This window comes from Juglans microcarpa x Juglans regia, chromosome 8D (genome assembly GCF_004785595.1).
Source record: "Juglans microcarpa x Juglans regia isolate MS1-56 chromosome 8D, Jm3101_v1.0, whole genome shotgun sequence".
Taxonomy (NCBI): domain Eukaryota; kingdom Viridiplantae; phylum Streptophyta; class Magnoliopsida; order Fagales; family Juglandaceae; genus Juglans; species Juglans microcarpa x Juglans regia.
This window is the reverse complement of record NC_054608.1, coordinates 33,752,938-33,772,771: the sequence shown is the minus strand read 5'-3', so window position 1 is coordinate 33,772,771 and position 19,834 is coordinate 33,752,938. Positions and strand designations below refer to the sequence as shown.

The 19,834-nt window shown below is 37.5% G+C and overlaps 1 long non-coding RNA gene across 1 annotated transcript; it reads right to left on the bottom strand.

Moving 5' to 3' along the window:
• Positions 1-18,357: 18,357 nt before the first annotated feature.
• LOC121241804 lies at positions 18,358-19,369 on the bottom strand. The gene is made up of 2 exons (XR_005935798.1): positions 18,795-19,369; positions 18,358-18,683 (listed from the first exon to the last, which is right to left on the bottom strand). It is a non-coding gene; the product is annotated as an uncharacterized LOC121241804 (long non-coding RNA).
• Between the last annotated feature and the right edge of the window lie 465 nt (positions 19,370-19,834).

Here is a 19,834-nt window from a genome sequence, read left to right as displayed (position 1 = left end):
TGCAAAACTAGTATATGAACCCCGCTTACAAGACTTCTTCGTACTATCAATACCTTGAGCCGGAACTCTAATAGTAACACCACCTAAACAAAAGAAACATATATCCATCATTTAATAACCAATCTAGTAGGCTGCTATATATTGAGTAATAAATCAAAACAGTCCCTTCACAGCTCTATAACTATCTAACAATTTAAACCTGAACAACTCTCTCTTCAAACCATTCGCATTTAAAACCCAAAACAGCCACCACCTTCTATTAACACCAAACCAATTATAATTATTTCCAAAACCAACAACTGCAACTCCAATAATTAAAACATAACCCAAACCAAACTTCACTTCCAACCTCCGAATAAAGTAATTTCAGTGTAAGCATCAATACTCTAGTCATTCAATAATTCAAAACTTGCATAAAAATTCAATACAACTAGCTCAAAACACCCATCCTTTTACACCAAATAGTCTCAAATAATAATCCAAAACAGTTTCACAATTCATCCAAAATTATACTCCTCACACTCAGAATTCCAACACACTCTACCGCAATCCAACAAATAAAACATCAACTCAAAAATAAATGTCAAAAATTCTTTTACTGAAAATGCTAATGGTCTGCGCAGAGGGGAAATTATGACTAAGTGTGATGCACGGCCAAATCAAGCAGCGTGTGTGTGTGCGATAGACAAACCGAAGGAAAGAGATAAAATGATTTATGGAATGTGTAACGGCAAGCAAGAATTACGAGAAACTAAGGATTTAATGGGTGGCGGAAGTTACCGAAAATAACTTCAAAAACCGAGGCAACCCCGACGCCCAGACTTGGTGCCCACAGTCTACTGCAAAGTGCCAAAATCCCACGAAGCAAAATCACAAACAGATGGTGAAGCCCGAGAAGAAAACATAGAATGGAAGAGAGAATGATGGCTCACCTTCGAAGAACCAGAAAATTCGAGACCCACAAAGACAGATATGTCGGCTAAGGATGAAACACCAGTCCATGCAAGAGAGAGAGTCTGAGTGGTTTGTAAATGTGGTGAGGAAGGCTTTTCATGCGCGGAACTGAAAATAGAAATCGTGGGGCGTGGGAAGCAATTGCACTGGAAGGGAGAGAATCACGGAAAAGCAGACCGAAATGCAGAATGAAGGACTCGGTGGAAGAAGAAGAAAACAGTGCACGGCAGAAAGGGAATTTAATCCCTCCCCCAAAACGACGTCGTCCGTCCATCACATGCTGCTCGTGGGCTGGGCTTCGTCCTGACTTCAAAGGGGCTGGGCTTCGTCCTTACTTCAAAGGGGCTGGGCTTAAAGCCCGGTTATCACACTACCTTCCGACAATTTCCTGATATGTGCTTGTTATGATAAAATCAGCTGCATTCATCGAAATTATGTCGGCTGTGAACGCTCATGAAAACTGAGCAATAGGGATCCTCTGATGCAGTCACTCTATTGCTCAATCAAATGTTGTAAAGAAGTCAGACTTTGATAGGACACAATTGCTGAGATTCAAATATTCTAGTGCTGGCAATGGAGGTGGCGGCCTTAAGAGCAGTTCTTCATTTGATGAAATTTTACATTCTTCTGTTGACATGACACAGGGCGTGGAACATTTTTTCTCCTTCTCCATCTTTGGAAGCTTAACAAGTTCCGAAAAAATTTCGACACAAAGATTGCATAAATGCTGCAACTCAAGAATGTTAGTTGGGAGATGCATAAGGTTTTTGCAGCCTTTTATGTATAAATCCTGAAGACCAGTGAGATACCCAATGGATGAAGGCAATTCTTTTATAGGAGCTTGGTCGAATTGAATGAATCTTAAGCAGTCCATCTGACACTCAATATCAGGGAAACTTTGAAGGCTTGAACAATCTTCAAGGACAAGAGATTCTAGAGATCTCATCCTGAGGCTTCTTGGAAAACTTTGAAGTCTAGAACATCCGAAGAATGATAAAGAGGTCAGATGATCATGGGACCCAACAGAATCATGAACCTCAATTAAACTTTCACAATTACGAAGACACAATTCCTCTAAAATTTCAAAGAAGTTAGGAATTTACACTCATAGAAACTCATAAACTTCAGGTTCTGAAAATTCTGCAGATCAGAAAAAAAACAGAGAAATTAGAATCAAAGAAGTTCAAAACTAAATTGAAAAGAAAAAGAGTGAATCTTCAATCTCGACATCAACATTCTTAGGGAGCACACATGGATGAACTTTCACTTCAATCTCACAGGATTTCCATGAGAAGGTTGTGTATGAAATGTCATGGAAATCCAGTGAGACAGCAGGTCATGGAAAAGAGGTATTGTAAATACAATGGGAGCATTTATTCCTGCTGGGGCCTGAGTGGATTGATTGGAGAATTTTAAATGTTTTTCCTTTTAAATATTTTATGCGTTTTTTTTTATTATTTTTTTAAAAATTCAAAATTCTCAAATATTCTCTGCATTTTTTAGAACGAAACATGACCTTATTAGTTTTTCAGAGCATGGAAGGGTTTCAATAATGACAGTAGGCATATGGCTACCAACACAAAAACTGCACTTGCTTCTCTTTGTGTTTTGATATCTTTTGAAATTAATGGAGATTAATGTGGCAACCTAAGGGACGCGCAAGGACTATGTGAGTATAATGTGACCACTTGGCAATGATTGCAAAGAAAATGAATGGTTCAGATGTGAACCCTCTTACTGATATGGCCATTTGCCATATCAGTTTTGTCGAACATCTTTATATACCTCTAGAACTCAAGAACACATCATAAGCCCATTCAGGGGTACTGAAAGAAAAATAGGTAGAGAAAAGAAGGAAAAGATGGTTGCAAGGCCATGGAAGAAGTTACAGTGTATGAAATTAGGCTGATGATCAGTAGCGACTACAAGAAAGTATGCCTTTTGGGGCCAAATTATATATATATATATATCCAACCAAACATATATACAATCCTGACACAACATCTTTTGAAAAGCATAACAGCAGATGTATTGAAAAGCAGATGATTATGCAGAATAGATCATGATCAGTATCCTCTGAAACACTATACCTTGTTGGCTTCTACATAGTTGATGGATTATAATTGTGTCCGAGGGAGATTGTGTTTTGAGAGGCATTCGACCTTTATTTAAATGAACAATCTGTATACTTCAATAACAAAGAAAAAAATAGATAAATGAGAAATCCGTTGATTCCGTTTAATTTAATTAGATTCTTGGTTTTAGTACCTTGTCCAACCCATCTGGGTCACTCACTGTTTGGTTCCAAAATTAGTCACGTTCTACTGGTTTTGACTCGATGGAGAATCCCCAAGTCCAAACAGGCAATAAAATACCTTTCAATTTGTAAGTACTTCCTGTCTACACGTCCAAATTGCCAAATCCTCATGCTGAAAGCAGCAGTGGTATTTGTTAGGTCTGATGTCCTGTGTTTAAACGAGAAATTTCAAGAGAATAATGAAATCTTCAAAAAATTTGAACCAGAACAGGGAGATAGCATACATCCATGAATAATTAATTTCACTCGAAATGTACTCTACAAGGTGGCAGGTTTTCGAACCACTCTTTAAAATTAAAAAGAAAAAAAGAGACGGTACTCAATTTTATCAATTCTTGAAAGCAGGTGTACAGAATATACCACCCTTCGTTTAAATTTGAAGAATACGAATTTTTGTTTTTGTTTTTTTAAATGAACCATTGGCATTCATATTATTAGAACCAATAACAAAGTTAATACCATACAATTACAAATTAGAATCAAGTAAGATCATAGAATGAATAAAATTTGGACATTGATGCCACCATTGAATAGTATCATCCACAAAGCAAGCGTGCCTTGCAAGTAAATGAACTGCTTCATTTCCTTGTCTATCAACATGAATTACATCATACACTGCAAACTGAGAAAGGAGACTTTGAGTTTTAGAAATCAGATTCTCTTGGCTTGAAAAATTAGGTTCTTTAGAACCAATAGCCCCAATAAACAATGAATCCCCTTCCAGTAGCAAACTTGAGAAACCTAAAGTCAAGATCATTTAAAGATCCCTTAAAGAAGTCAAAGCCTCTATATCATCTACTTCAAACAGCCCACATTCCTTCCCGATCAAAGCAAATAAAACATCACATTTTTCATTCCTTAAAATAGCCCCAATAATCACACAGTCAGAAGAATACCAATTTTGAAGTTATAGTTGTCACATTCGGTTAAAAAAGACAAAACAAATTGAAAGGAATTTACCACATAGACTCAATAGCTAGAATTGCATATACAAAGTGACCATATCATTAGAGAAAGAATCCAAGAGCACCAATCTAGCTCTAAAGTCCACATGGAGAATATAAATGCATGGGTGATCTCATGTGGACTTGTGTGTTACTCATGCATGCACGTTCTTGAAAATATAATAATTATTTGTTATTATTATACGACTGCAGAACTTTCAACCTTCAAACTTGTTTAAAATGATCAACTTGGTCCCATAGCAATTGACTTTACTCTGTTTTAGCACAGATGTTGTTCCCACCCATTAGAGAAAATATAGTCTGTGGTTCAATGTTGAAATCCAAGAATCTCTTTCGTTTCCAATACCAGTGTGTGTGTGGTTTTTTCGCTTATCATTGTCCAGAGAACATGACTAATTTAATGAACATATGTGGCCAATAACACTTCTAGATATAGTAAGGCCATAATGAAGAGCTAAGAGTAGGAAGTAAAGTTGCTAATGATTTGGAAATAAATGCATTTCTCATACAAATTGAGCCATTACAGGTTATCTCAGCATCATAAATAAAACACCTAGACATGCCATGTTCTTTAAAAAAACAAAACAACATACAATACAATTCCACTTATCTCTTCTCTTCCGCTCAGCTGGACATTAACCGAACTCTTAACAATTTCAATTGCTAATAACTCATAAAGATAGTTGGTATATGTAGGATCATCATCAATTTTCGAAAACAGATCATCAAGGACTCTTAACAATGGAATCTGATTTTTCGAAAACACAAGGGCATCACAACTACGCCTAATTTACAAAGGCTACAAGTCTAAGCGCACTACTTTTATTGTAAAAAATGGATATAAACACAAAATACAAAGGGTTAGTACTAAAAGAGGCTGGTGTTGGATGATGAATTTATAAAACAGCACAAAATAAAGAGATCTTACAGGTTAATACTTGCCTTTGCCAGATGAGACAAATAGCGCAAAACTCAGAGCAAAACCAAAGCCAAAACCAAAACCAAAACCAATACTTGGGTTGCCCTGCACAAACTTGTTCTCAGTCAAATGTTGGATGGAGCTCTGTGTCATTGTAGCATCAATAGTACAGTCCCAATTTCATTCATTCCACACATTCATTGCTCTGATTCAATCTCCTCACGCGCATGCATCTCTCCATACAGTTTGGTTGCTGAGACAATAGGGGAATAGAAAACAAAAATTAAAGAATACCAATTTAAGTGCAAAAAAGAATACCAGATGAGCTATTTTGGCAAAAGTTTATGGGGACCTAAAACAAGGCAATGTCTCAAAAACGGCATAGAGATGCAAGCTATTTTGGTAGCAATACAATGTGATGCTTCAAACAAGCACCATGGAATCGACTATGAAATGGCTATAACTAAAATCATCATCCAAGAAACAAAATTAAATGTACAAAGTGAAAAGATTGTAAACTGGATATAATGTATGTGTATTTTAGACAGAGCAATAATGTCAACACTAGCGTGTTTTTTTTCGGTATCAAAACAGAAACGGAAAAAAATATAATACGCAGAGAGGAGAAAATTAAATATTACTTGAAAATCAAAGGAACAGGGGTGACTTACTTTCTTCATCCATTTTTCTTTTTTTATTTGCTCTCCTTTCATTCTTGTATACCACTTTGGCTCTGCAACTTTTATAAAACCACACCGACTTACTCACATCATGATAGAAACGAGGATGTACCAATTGAACTCGCAAATTGTCCAAAACCTTTAGTTCAAAAGATTGTAAATTGGAGTACCCCACCCAATCCGTATTAACCAATTGTACTCCTTTAATACAGCGTACATGATTTGAGCTGTTACCGGTTATCTTAGCATCACACGTACCACAACCCCATAATTTTCTACATAGACTTTTAGTCATTCATACCAATTTTTTGTCTGCTAGGGTTTTTACGTGTGATTTGCATGGCTGCCGCAGGGGGCACTGGTGGCTTTATGCCAATGACCACCCCTTGGTCGTTCGCAGAGCTCTTCTCTGCCTCCCCTCAGCCGTTTCTGGATGTGCTTCTGCCAGCAAGGGCTCCAAAAACTATGGAGGGAGAAGTCTATTTCTTGTTTTTGAATGAGGAAATATTGAAGTCTGCTGAACCGTTTAGATATTCAATGGTCCTGAAGTTTCTTAGACAGCGGCCATCGCTGGATGCGATCAGAATGTTTATTAAGAACAGATGGGGTTTGTCTGGCTTGGCTGTTGTTTCGTCTATGAGAAAGCAGCGAAATGTGTTTGTCCGATTGATGTCGGAGGAGGATTTCAATAAGTCTTTCTCGAGGGAAGTTTGTGACGTTGACGGCGTGGCTTATCATCCTTTTCATTGGTCTCCGGATTTTTCTGAAGAAGAAGAGCCTTCGGTGGTTCCTGTTTGGATTTTCCTTCCAGGTTTGGCTCCAAATTTTTATCACCCATCAATCCTGAAATGTCTCACGGCACCAATAGGGAAGTTTATACGGTGTGATAACTCTATGCGGTGTGCAACCAGAACTGACGGGGCGAGAGTGTGTGTAGAGCTAGATGCTGCGAAATCGCCGATCTCTTCATTCTGGATTGGGGCTCCTTCGTGCTCTGCGAGTCGTAGACAGGAGGTGATTTATGAAACTTTACCGGCTTTTTGCACTGAGTGTAGATTACAGGGGCATAATTTGAAGACGTTTAAAAGAGGGAAGACAAGGAAGGAAAAGGAGAAGAAAAATGTTCGTCTGGAATATAGAGAAAAGCCGAAACAATTGGAATCCTCGGTTCCAAATGGTGCGAATACAGAGTCACAAGAAGCGGCGGCTTTATGTAAGGAAGGAAAGAATTCGAGTGATTTGGTGCTGGTTAGTGATGTTCACCCTATTCTGCGGGAAGAGGAGGAAGGAGTTATTTTCTAGTTCGTGGGTTCGCATGGTATGGTATCTGGGGAGAGGTCTAAGGAGGTGGAGCTTCAAATCCCTACGGAAAGTAAGGTTTCGGAGGGGGTATATGCTGATCTGGGAGAGATGGCGCCAGTGGTATCTGAGGTGATGACAGTGCAGAGTTCTGGTGTGGGGTTTGGGACTCGGCATGAAGTGCAAGATAATGTGTTGAATAATTTCCAGACGGTTGTTATTACGGAGGTGGAGTTTCCTGTGAATGACGTGGGGTGCTCTGTTCCTGAGGAATTAAATAAACAGGGATTAGAGAACAATATGCAATTGAGGATGGTGGATGTGGCGTAGGAGGATTTATTAGCTATTGTTGTGAATCAATCTGAAGTATTACAAGGTGGAGATTTTGTTGCGCAGGGTACAGATAGTGTGTTGATAGAGGAGGAATGTGCTATGGCTGCTTCGGTGGCCAGTTTTTCTGATACATAAATATTGGTGGATAACGCTTTGACTAGTAAGGAGGTTTGTTTTGATTCTGATACACAGGAAAGTGGGAAGAAAAGGGGCGAGGCAATTGGAATGAAAGTTCGAAGCAGTAAAAGGGTGATCACCCGTTCCTCTAAATTAAATTTATGATAAGTCCAATATTATATTGGAACATTAGAGGGGTGAGATCTTCTAAGAGTAGGCTAAAAAAGATTTTGAGTATGTATAAGCCGAAAGTTGTTGTGTTAGCAAAGACATTTCTACGTGATGAAGTATTGGATGACGTAAAAAGGATGTTGGGTTTTGATTGTGGTTTTTCGAATGGGGATTGGGATGGTAAATTGTGGATATTTTGGATGAATGATGTAGATGTGAATGTGGTGAGCTGCGGTTCTCAACATGTTACAGTTATTGTGTCTACTGGTCTGATGAAATGTAAAGCTTCCTTTGTCTATGCTAAGTGTACGTATGTTCAACGGCGGGAGCTGTGGGCTGATCTTGAAAAGGAGAGTAACGGTATTGAACCTTGGATAATAACAGGGGATTTTAATATTATTGCTTCTGATGTGGAAAGAAGAGGTGGTCGTTCACGTTCCTTGTTGGCGATGGAGGAGTTCAACTCTTAGATTCATTCTTGTGGATTACTGGAGTTAAAATTCTTGGGTAAAAGTTTCTCTTGGTGTAATGGGCAGGCTGGGCGTTCTCGTAGCTGGGCTCGGTTGGATCATTCGTTGGTTACACCGAATTTTGTTCAAGCATTTCCAGACTCTTTCATGAGGTATTTGTCTCGCACGTCGTCAGACCATGTGCCTATGGTTATCTCCATGGTAAATAATGTTGCAGATTATGGTCCATCTCCATTCCGATTTCAACAGATGTGGGTGGATCATGTGGATTTTTTTAGATGCGTCCGAGAGGTCTGGGATCAACCAGTGGTTGGTACTGGCCTCATCAAGCTTGCGGTGAAATTAAAGAAATTGAAGACTGTGCTGAAAGGATGGAATAAAACTGTTTTTGGATGGACAAGTGGGCATATTAAGCAGTTGGAGGATCGGATAGAGAGACTGGAGGAGAGCTTGCAGCTGAACTATGATGAAGAGGTGGAAAGTGATTTGCTGGTGTCCAAAATGGAGTTAGAGACCTGGAATAATCGTGAAGAAATGTGGTTAGCCCAGTGTGCGAAAGTCCGTTGGTGGCATCATGGAGACCAAAATTCGCGTTATTTTCGTGCTCTCTTGAATAAACGGAGGCAATCAAAGATTACGGAGATGAGGCTCCCGAATGGTTTAATGCTAAAGTCCCCGCAAGAAATTCATGATGGTGCTGTGCATTATTTTCTGGAATTCTTGGGGCAGTCGTCTCGAGTAGTACTTCCGGAGCTGAGTGATTATGTTTCTATTGTGATTTCGGATGATGATAATCTAAGACTATGTTCGGTTCCTACATAAGAGGAGGTGAAAAAAGCAGTGTTCAGCATTCCTATTGAGAGTAGTCCAGGGCCTGATGGTTTTGGGTCGGGTTTTTATAGAGCATGTTGGGATATTGTTAGTTTGGAGGTGGTGGAGGCGGTTCAAGAATTTTTTCGAGGGATTCCTCTTCCCAGATTCTACACTGCTTCTTTTGTAGTACTTATTCCAAAAATGGATCAACTGACCAGATTTGATAAGTTTCGGCCTATTAGCTTATGTTCCGTCTTCTACAAAATCTGCACTAAGGTTTTGGTGGCGAGGCTTGCTCCTTTATTATCCTCTTTGATCTCTTCTGAGCAATGTGCATTTATTCCAGGTAGGAGTATCTTTGATAATATCAGTCTTACACAGGAGATGGTGCAATCGCTTAATAAAAAGGCGATGGGGGGTAATATTATTTTGAAACTGGATATGGCTAAGGCTTATGATAGGGTGGAATGGGATTTTCTTTTACATCTTTTGACAGCCTTTGGTTTTTCTTCCTCTGTTAGTGGTTTGATCAGGAATTGCATTGCTTCGCCTTGGTATTCGATTATGATGAATGGTACGAGTCGAGGTTTTTTTCAAGGAAGTCGAGGATTGCGACAGGGTGATCTATTATCACCATATCCTTTTATCATCATAGAAGAAGTGCTCTCTCGCTTATTAAAGAAAAATTTTTTATGTGGCAATATTAAAAAATTTTCTCATCCAAGAGGTGCGCCTCTTGTTTCTCACCTTCTTTATGCTGATGATGTAGTGATTTTTGCTAATGGAAGAAAGCGTTCTTTGAAAGAATTGATGAAGGTTATTGAGACTTATGAGTCTTGGTCTGGGCAGCGGGTAAGTAAAGAAAAATCAGCCATCTACTTTGCAAAAAATGCTACTGCAGGGAGGAAGAGGGAGGTGCTTAATATCATGGGATTTAGTGAAGGTATTTTTCCATTTACTTATCTTGGTGCACCTATTATTAATGGGCGTCTTATGAAGTTACATTTAGAGCTTATTTTTAACCGAGTGAGGAAGAAACTTGGGGGATGGAAATTAAAATGTCTTTCGGCTGGGGGAAAGTTGATTTTGTTGAAGCATGTGTTAGCAAGTATGCCGATCCATATTATGTCTATTCTTCAATTGCCAAAAGGAGTATTGAAGAATCTGAATAAACTTTTGAGTTCATTTTTTTGGGGGGAAAAAGATGGAAAGGAAAAGAAGAAATGGGTTGCTTGGAAGTTGATGTGTAAGCGAACTGATGAGGGGGGAATTGGGATTCGGGAGTTTGATGAGGTACAAACTTCTCTTCATATGAAATTTGCTTGGAAGGTTTTGACTGGGGAGGATTTGTGGGCAAAATTTTTTCGGGCTAAATATATTGGGGATAAATATGTATCTTTATTAGATCCTAAAAAAGGCTCAAGGTTTTGGAAGATGGTGGTAAAATGTATCCCGGAGGTTTTGGATAATTCCAAATGGAGGGTGCGGGATGGTAATATTTCTTTTTGGTGGGATAAATGGTTGAGTGAAGGCCCTCTTGCTAATTCTTATCCTGTAATTGATGTGCCAAGACTGATGATGGCTGATTTAAAAGTTGCTAATGGCTGGGATTTTGACTTGTTAGAGAGGCTAGTGGGAGTTCAAAAAGCGGAGGAGATTGGCAGCTTATTGGGTGCTCATAAATCTGGTCAAGATATATTGGTTTGGCTTCATAATAAAAATGGACTATTTTCCACCAAAAGTGCTTGGCAATGTGTGAGGGTCACGGCACCAGCAGTACCTTGGGCTAAATGGGTGTGGCATGAAGCTATACCAAAAAAAATTTCCATTCTTATGTGGAAGGCTTTTCATAATGGTTTAAGTGTGGATGATAGATTGAGGAGAGTTGGTATTCCTATTACTTCTAAATGTAATTGCTGTTTGCAGGGAAGATATGAGGATTTGAATCATGTCTTTGCTGAAGGTGACATTGCTGCTGGGATTTGGAAGAGGTTTTCGAATATTTTGGGTGTCCCTTACGACCCAAATAAACGTTGGTTTGAGTTGGTGCTTCTTTGGTTTCGACGTGCGTCTAATAAGTCCTAGGTGGGTTGTATTTTGGGTTTTCTTCCTTCTCTTATTATTTGGAAGTTGTGGCATCGTCGATGTAAGGCAAGGAAGGAAAACAAATGTTTTTCGGTGGAAGTGCTTTGGAGGTCTATTTGTATCTGGTTAAGTAAAATGCTAAGTAGCATGTTTAGTTTTACAAAGATGGCTTTTGCTGATGAGGAGAGGTTGAAAGAATTGAATATTCCGCTTAGCCAAATCAAATTGAGGTCGGTTAAAGTGGTTTATTGGGTGAAGCCCTCATGTGATAGATTCAAATTAAATATTGATGGAAGTAGCCTTGGTAACCCGGGGAGATTAGGTGCAGGAGGAGTAATTCGGGATTTTAAGGGTGATATGGTGCTTTCTTTTTCATGTTATCTTGGGGAGGGATCCAATAATCTTGCCGAGTTGAAGGCATTATTAATTGGGTTAAAATATTGCCGTTCTTTGGGATTGTGTCATGTGGATACTGAATCTGATTCTTTGGTTTGTGTATCTTGGGTTCAGAAAAAGCGCTGTGGTGTGTGGTATTTAGAAGATTTTTGGGAGGAGGTTATGGGTTTGTTTGAAGGTGGAGATTATGGCATAACTCATATTTATCGAGAAGGAAATGCACCGGCGGATTATTTAGCAAAAATGGGAGCTCAAGGTTTGACTTATGTTTGGCGTTCTTTGTTGAGAGTTCCAAAGTATTTGAAAGGATTGCTTCGCACGGATAAATTGTCATTACCTTATCTGAGAGGTCTGAGTCGTTGGGCTTTTATATCATTGTTGATTTTTAGTTTTATTTTGGGGAGTTTTGGGTGTTTTTGTGGCATATTGCTTGTTATGTATTTTTTTCCGATATGCCTGTTTTGTTATCTTGGTATTCCTCCGCCACAAGTGAGGGTTTTTATTATTAATAAATTTGGGAAGGGGTCACTCTTGAACATGTGGCCTTAACTCTTTGGAAAAAAAAAAAAAACCCCATAATTTAGCATGTTTAAAAAACACTACGAGATATAATACAATTCCGCTTATCTCCTCCAAATAGTGTGGCCCCTCAATATCTATTACCCACTCTTCTTCTTTTTCCCTCTGTCTGCCATCATAATTATCTTTTAAAAACTCATGAACATAACTCAACCACTCTGGAATCTGATTTTCTGGAAACAAAGTAGCATCATATTCATAGACTCCCTGTTAAACGTTAAATATCATCATCAATTTAATTTAATTTAAGCAATACATGCATACTATTAAAAATGAGATCACACATACATACCTTCCACAATAATGGATTTTGCACTTTATCATTCCATATATTCACATGCATTTTGTTGCAGCCGTACAAATCAATTTCTTGTAGTGATCTGATGTGGCTTCCATTGAATTCCAATATTTTTGATACTTCCGAAAATCTCTCTGATGACTTGCATCCTTTAACATATACCTCTCTTATATTTGGTGGAAGCTCTATTATTTCTTCAAGTTTCTCACAATAGCACAAGTCAAGATGAGTTAGTGCAACGAATTCATTGATGCTCGTGGGAAGGCTAACAATTTCAGTTCCCCGTAGATCTAACGATTTCAAACTGGCGGAGGAGTTAAACATGGTAAAGAAACTAGATATTGGAAAGAAATTTGATTCTGAATGGGAACAACTAATTTGAAGATTCGATACTTGTAATGCGGTGCTCCCATTGCTTGAATTCGTTGGAGGCGCCAATTCATGGAGTGGTTCTTCACGTAATGATATCTCCTCTTCCATTTTTGTAGACTCAATAGCCAGAAGGGATAGCCCATCATTCCCCATCTTCTTTACAAGATTTGGACAATAAGAAATGTTGAGCTTCCTTAAATGTTGCAACTGAATGCAAGCAGTTGGGAGACGCTTAAGGTTTTTGCAGCGGTGTAGTTGTAGTTCCTCAAGTCCAACACGATGGATAAAGGCAGTTCTTCTATTGCGGTGGCACATAGATTAAACTCACTTAAACATTCCATTTTACCCTCAATTTTAGGAAGATAATGAAGGCTTGAGCAACTTTGAAGAAGAAGCCGGCGTAAAGATCTCAAATTTGAGGCTTCTTGGAAGGATTTGGAGTTTAGAGCATCCTCCAAAATCCAACAGAGAAAGATTTTCCAAAGATCCAAAGGAATCATGCACCTCAACTAATCTTGTACAAGCTTCTGCACTCAATTCCTTCAAATTTGAGATGCTTGAAAGATCTGGAAACTTTTCTAAGAATTCACAAGAATTGAAATTCATAGTAGCAAATTCTGTAAAAGAAAAAGAGGAAAAGTTTAATGGACTTTACTACATAATTCAAAGAATAAAAAAATTATTGATGATGATTATAATTGTGTACGTACCTTGGGCTTGAATCCATCCCCTAACTCCTTGACCAGGCTATCAAGCATTCTCAAAATACTGAGTTTCTTTCCTTGGAAATTACGTGGCAAAGACTCTCCAGGATTTATAAAGATTTGACATCCATTGAATGAATTGTTCTTTCTCTAGCCATAAATTAGGGTAATCAATAAATTTATTTTAGTATTATACAAATAAAAATTACACAATTTATGAGTTAATGTTACTGTATCTTGGTATGGCATGGAACCTGTTAAAATGCTGTGTATCATGAGTATTCAATTCCTATAATCGATACCTGGTTTGATTTCTCCCAGAATAGAAAAGAATCCTCATAATATTATGCATTCACCCATCAGAAAAAAAATATATCATGTTGGTCAATGTTGAAATCCAAGAATCTATTTCCTTTCCAATACCAGTGTGGTTATATTTTCCAAAGAACATGACTAATTAACCACACATATGCCATTCCATTAATTTCATTGGAATTACACAGAAAATAAAAATTGAAGATTCCACCTAAACATTAATCTTCATGCTGCACACCTGGATGATTTTTCACTCTCTGATCTTCATGCTTTTGTATCATATGGATTGTCAAAGTTTTGAAGAACACCGATTTTGAAGTGCAAAAAAGTTTAACACGTAGGTTGTCTACCTCTATCTTCAAAGATTCTCCAACAAAGTAGCCAAGCAAGACATGTTCTGAACACATTTCATGATCTGAACTGACGGAATTGAATCTGGAATCCTGTTTCCCACAAAGATTATGCCAAATCGATGGTGCTTAGGATGCCCCTGCAATACGAAAATTATAAATGTTTAACAATATAAGCTAGCAAAATTTGAAGAATACCAATTTTTGTTTTTGTTTTTTTAAATGAACCATTGGCATTCATATTATTAGAACCAATAACAAAGTTAATACCATACAATTACAAATTAGAATCAAGTAAGATCATAGAATGAATAAAATTTGGACATTGATGCCACCATTGAATAGTATCATCCACAAAGCAAGCGTGCCTTGCAAGTAAATGAACTGCTTCATTTCCTTGTCTATCAACATAGAATTACATCATACACTGCAAACTGAGAAAGGAGACTTTGAATTTCAGAAATCAGATTCTCTTGGCTTGAAAAATTAGGTTCTTTAGAACCAATAGCCCCAATAAACAATGAATCCCCTTCCAATAGCAAACTTGAGAAACCTAAAGTCAAGATCATTTAAAGACCCCTTATAGTTATAGTTGAATAACCGCACAGTCAGAAGAATACCAATTTTGAAGTTATAGTTGTCACATTCGGTTAAAAAAGACAAAAATTTGAAAGGAATTTACCACATAGACTTAATAGACAGAATTGCATATACATAGTGACCATATCATTAGAGAAGAATCCAAAAGCACCACTCTAGCTCTAAAGTCCGCATGGAGAATATAAATGCATGGGTGATCTCATGTGGACTCGTGTGTTACTCATGCATGCCCCACAGCAATTGACTTTACTCTGTTTTAGCACAGATGTTCCCACCCATTAGAGAAAATATAATCAGTGGTTCAATGTTGAAATCCAAGACTCTCTTTCGTTTCCAATACAAGTGTGTGTGGTTATTTCGCTTATAGTTGTCCAAAGAAGATGACTAATTTAATAAATATCTGTGGCCATTTGAAAGGAATAGCAATCTTAGAAATAAATGAAGAGGTAAAGTTGCTAATGATTTGGGAATAAATGCATTTCTCATACAAATCAATGCTTTGTTGCTCCAAGTTGAAGAAACTTGAGTATAGTGACGTTATTTCTTGACCAACAAAGCAATCCAAATAATCATCCTACAAAAGAAAAGACAAGAGTAATAAAATCTATAAAAGTAGAAAGAAAGGGAAAAAAATATAATAAGCATAGAGAAGGAACAAACATGAAAGATATCCAAACCAAACCACATGGTATAGTACGAACAGGGGCGACTACTGATACCATATCAAGAAATGAAGAAAAATATCTTCCTTGTATTAACTGAACCAAAAGTAAAATACACGTGTCTAATTTTTAATACCTTCCCTTCCTCATTTTCCCTTTTAAAATCCCAAAACTCATTCACACCAACATACAAGTCCCCATAAATATCTAAAATATTGCGTCATATGCGCATACACATGATGAGAAAGTAAATATAGGCAAAGCTTATATTATCGGATGTTCGCTAATGGAAACCCAGACAAATCGGCTACTTTTTTTCAAAGTTACCTTCCATTTTTGCATCTTTGCGTTATCCTTGTGCTTATCTCCAAGTTTATCAAAGGATTCTCCAGATATCCCTTTTTGATACCATACTTCCGATGGATCTACGTCGTAAAAAATTAGAAGAAGAATTTGTTTCGTTGTTTCCTTGCAATCAAGAATCTTCAATAGTTCATCTAAACACCATCTAGATTCTACATAATTTTTAGAGAGTACAATGATATAAATTCTTGATTCTTCAATAACTTTGAAAAGTGCCGGTGAAATATATTCTCCTCTTTAGAGATTGTTGTTTATGTAAGTAATGATTCCACTTTGATCCAAAGCATGGTATAGATGCGAAACAAAGTTATAGCGAACATCTTCACCTCTAAAGCTCAAGAATACATCATGATTCCATAGAGGGATCGAAGGAGATGTATAGAATAAAGAAGAGAAAGAAGCTATGAAGTCATGCTCTCAGTATGCAATTAGTGTGCTAAATTAGTGATATAATTCTTAATTATGCTCTCGGGATGAAGAAGAGGAAGAAGTCATATATGGTCGGCAACAATGTCGACCATGCATGCCAGCGAATTGTTTGGTTCTTCCCACTAGTGATGATAGCTAGGAAGGAAATGGGGTACCCAGATATATACGGGTTAAATTAAAGCGCATACTCGTCGTGAAGTACTTGGCTGCTGCATGTTTTTGAAAAAACAAGAAAATAAAGTCCAAATGAACATCAACATTTTCATGAGCGCCTCATGACCTTGATGATGATCATGATCTGAGCTTGTTAAATCAAGAACTCCTCGTAATACAACACCGTAACCAATGATTTCAACACCAATATCAGGAGTTGTATCTGAGGAGATCACAGACAAAGGTCCAATAACAAAGGATCCCGTTAATGCCAATTTCCAATGAATTACTATTTGTGGTCTCTTTGCAATGGCTAAACTAAAGCGATTTCCTAAGAATATAATGCCAACTAAAGCGACAGAAACATAAATAGAGACAAACCTCATCCAATAAAGGATTTGTCTCATGATCCCCTACACTCACATGCATTTTATAGCAATTAGAAAAATCAAAATCACCACAAGAAAATGCCCTATAAACCTTGGAACCCAATTTGTGCCAAGAATACTGAAACGCATAAAAACTATAAAACAATATTTACCCATCTTTATTCATCCTTTGGAACAAAAGGCAAAATTACAATCCAACCTTTATTCCTCCAATACATTCATTGCTCTGATTCAATCTCCTCAAACGCATGCGCCCTATCCACAGTTTGGTTGCTGAGAAAACAGGGGAACAGAAAGCAATAATTGAAGATTCCACCTAAACGACCATCTTCATGTAGCACACCTGGATTATTTTTCAGTCTCTCTTCATGCTTTTGGATTATATGGATTCCGAAAGCTTTGAAGAATACTGATTTTGAAGTGCAAAAAAGTTTAACTTGGAGGTTGTCTCCCTCTATCTTCAAAGATTCTCCAACAAAGTAGTCAAGCCAGACATGTTCTGAACACATTTCATGATCTGAACCGACGGGATCAAATGTTTTGTCTGTAATAAACTTTCGAGATGCACACCATTGATCTCAACACCAATAGAGAAATTATCATTGACTTTCTGTGTAGAGGTTGAGTGAATGGGTTCGATAACAGCACAAAATGCAATTCCTCTGTTCTCATCCAAACGCAGGGGTTCATTAATTTGAATATATATTTCCTCCTTACGATGGATGGCCCAATCTGGAACCCCACTTCCCACAAATCTAGTGGTAAATTGATCGTCGTTAACTTTTTCAGCACTACAACCTATATCAGATAACGTACCATGTGCAATCACCTTGATGGTTAAACCAATCTAGAATCGTGTTTCCCACAAAGATTATGCCATATCGGTGGTGCTTAAGATGACCCTGTAAAATGAAAATTATAAATGTTTAACAAGGTAAGCTAGCTATTAATTTAGAGCCTACTCTCACCCTTGAGAGGCTCTCAAGTTTTGGCAAGAACGTAATGCCCTCAAGTTCCTAGAAATAAGATAGAGAGAAGAGGGGCATACTTGTTCCCATAAAGAACTTGGCACATGATTTCCAATATTTACAAGCATCTTGTTGCATCTAGACAAGTCAATCCAATGTAGAGTTTGCAAGTCAGATGCAATATTGAGTTCTCACTTTTTTGATAATTGGAGAACAGCTATCTCAAGTAGAGAGGTCGATGCCAATCGAGTTGCATCATTAAAAAAAAAAAAAAGAAAAAAAAAGAAAAAAAAAAGAAAAAAAAAAGAAAGAAAGAAAAAAAAAAAGACAAAAGAAAAAAGATTAGCAGAGCTAGCTAGAATAGTGGCAGGCATATTCTTGAGGACGTGGTTCCCTCCAGCTTCTAAGGCAACGAGAGTTGAATATTGAAGTCAATATGTTCCCACATTTGAATGTGAAAATTGAATATTGATGTCAATAGGTTCCAGCAACATGTTAGGAGCATGAAAGTGGGATTTTCAACTTTGATCTTTACAGTCATGCATGTATTATCCAATATAGGAAATTAATTGGGAATTGGGATAGATAAGAGATGACAAGCCTTTGAGCAATTATGACTGGAAAAAGTAGCTACTTGCTAAATCTTTAGATAGGAATGAAATTGGAAGAACTTGGCCTTAACACTCTGCAGAAGAAAGGATTACAAATGAAGTTCTACAGAATAAAAACTTTAAAGCAAAATGCTTGTTGTAACAGATTGAATTTCCAGATTACAAAGCTACAGCAAAAGGCTGGCATTAAATCTATAGGAAATCAGCTTTGCAGACACTTTGAAGTTTGAATGGAAGTATAATTCGTCATTGCAACTTCTAAAAAACTTGCACTTGGGACAACTCATGCTAGGGACTGTGCCACAGATAGTTTGTGTGGCTCTGTTCATTAGTCAAATGATGAAGAAGCTCTGTGTGCATAGCTTGCATAACTGGGAAGACATGCAAAAATTAGTAACATCAGAATGGGATGATAAGATTCAATATACTGCAAACAGTCAAACCAAAAGAAAACTAACAAACATTGCAAGACACTACTTTACTGCAGAAAAGGCTGTGTGTTTTTAGTGTTGGGAGTAGTGATTTGATTAGATTAGAAAATGTCTACTCCTGCTTCTTCGACCAAAGGTGCTCCTGAGAGAGAGAGAGAGAGAGAGAGAGAGAGAGAGAGAGAGAGAGAGAGAGAGAGACTCTCCTCAAATAACGAGACCTGATGATTATATCTCAAACAGGTGGTTGTCTTGCCCTACACAAAACTGTAGGGAAAGTGGGTTGGAATGCCTAGACGCCACTGTAGATTCAGGGGCTCCTCTTCCAAAACTTGCTAGTGTTCTCCAGACTGGGTTTGGAGAACGACACATATAGCAATTCCTCTCAACGGAAATATAATGTGTAATGGTACTCCTTAATCTCACACAGTAAGATAACGGAAAGAACAATTAACAAGAACCACAAAGAATGAGCAAAACTGGAACTTTCAAGAAGATCAAGAACTGAAGAGATAAGCCACAACACTTCACTTATTATTGCAGAGATTTTCGAGGAATCTCTAACCTCCAAACAAATCAATCCAATAAGCGTCTGAACAAACCAAACCACATAGTATAGTACGAACAGGGGCGACTTACTTGGGTTGTCATTAATTGAATTGCTGTAGATCAGTAGATTGTAAATTGGAGTACCCAACCCATACATCTTATCCGAACCAATCCAAAACTAATTTAATGAACATATGTGGCCATTTGAAAGGAATAACAATCTCAGAAAGAGTAAGGCCATAATGAAGAGGTAAGAGTAGCAAGTAAAGTTTCTAATGATTTGGAAATAAATGCATTTCTCATACAAATTGGCCAAATATATATATATATATATATATATATATATATATCATTGGCAAAAATAATCATAAAGAGGTGATCTACATCGGCATATTGTCACCCATACATGATATCCTGCTCCCCTTCTGATCCAAAAATCATTAACCAATTCCACCCGTAGATGATTTGAGCCATTACAGGTTATCTCAGCATGATAAATAAAACACCTAGACATGCCATGTTATTTAAAAAACGGAACAACATAC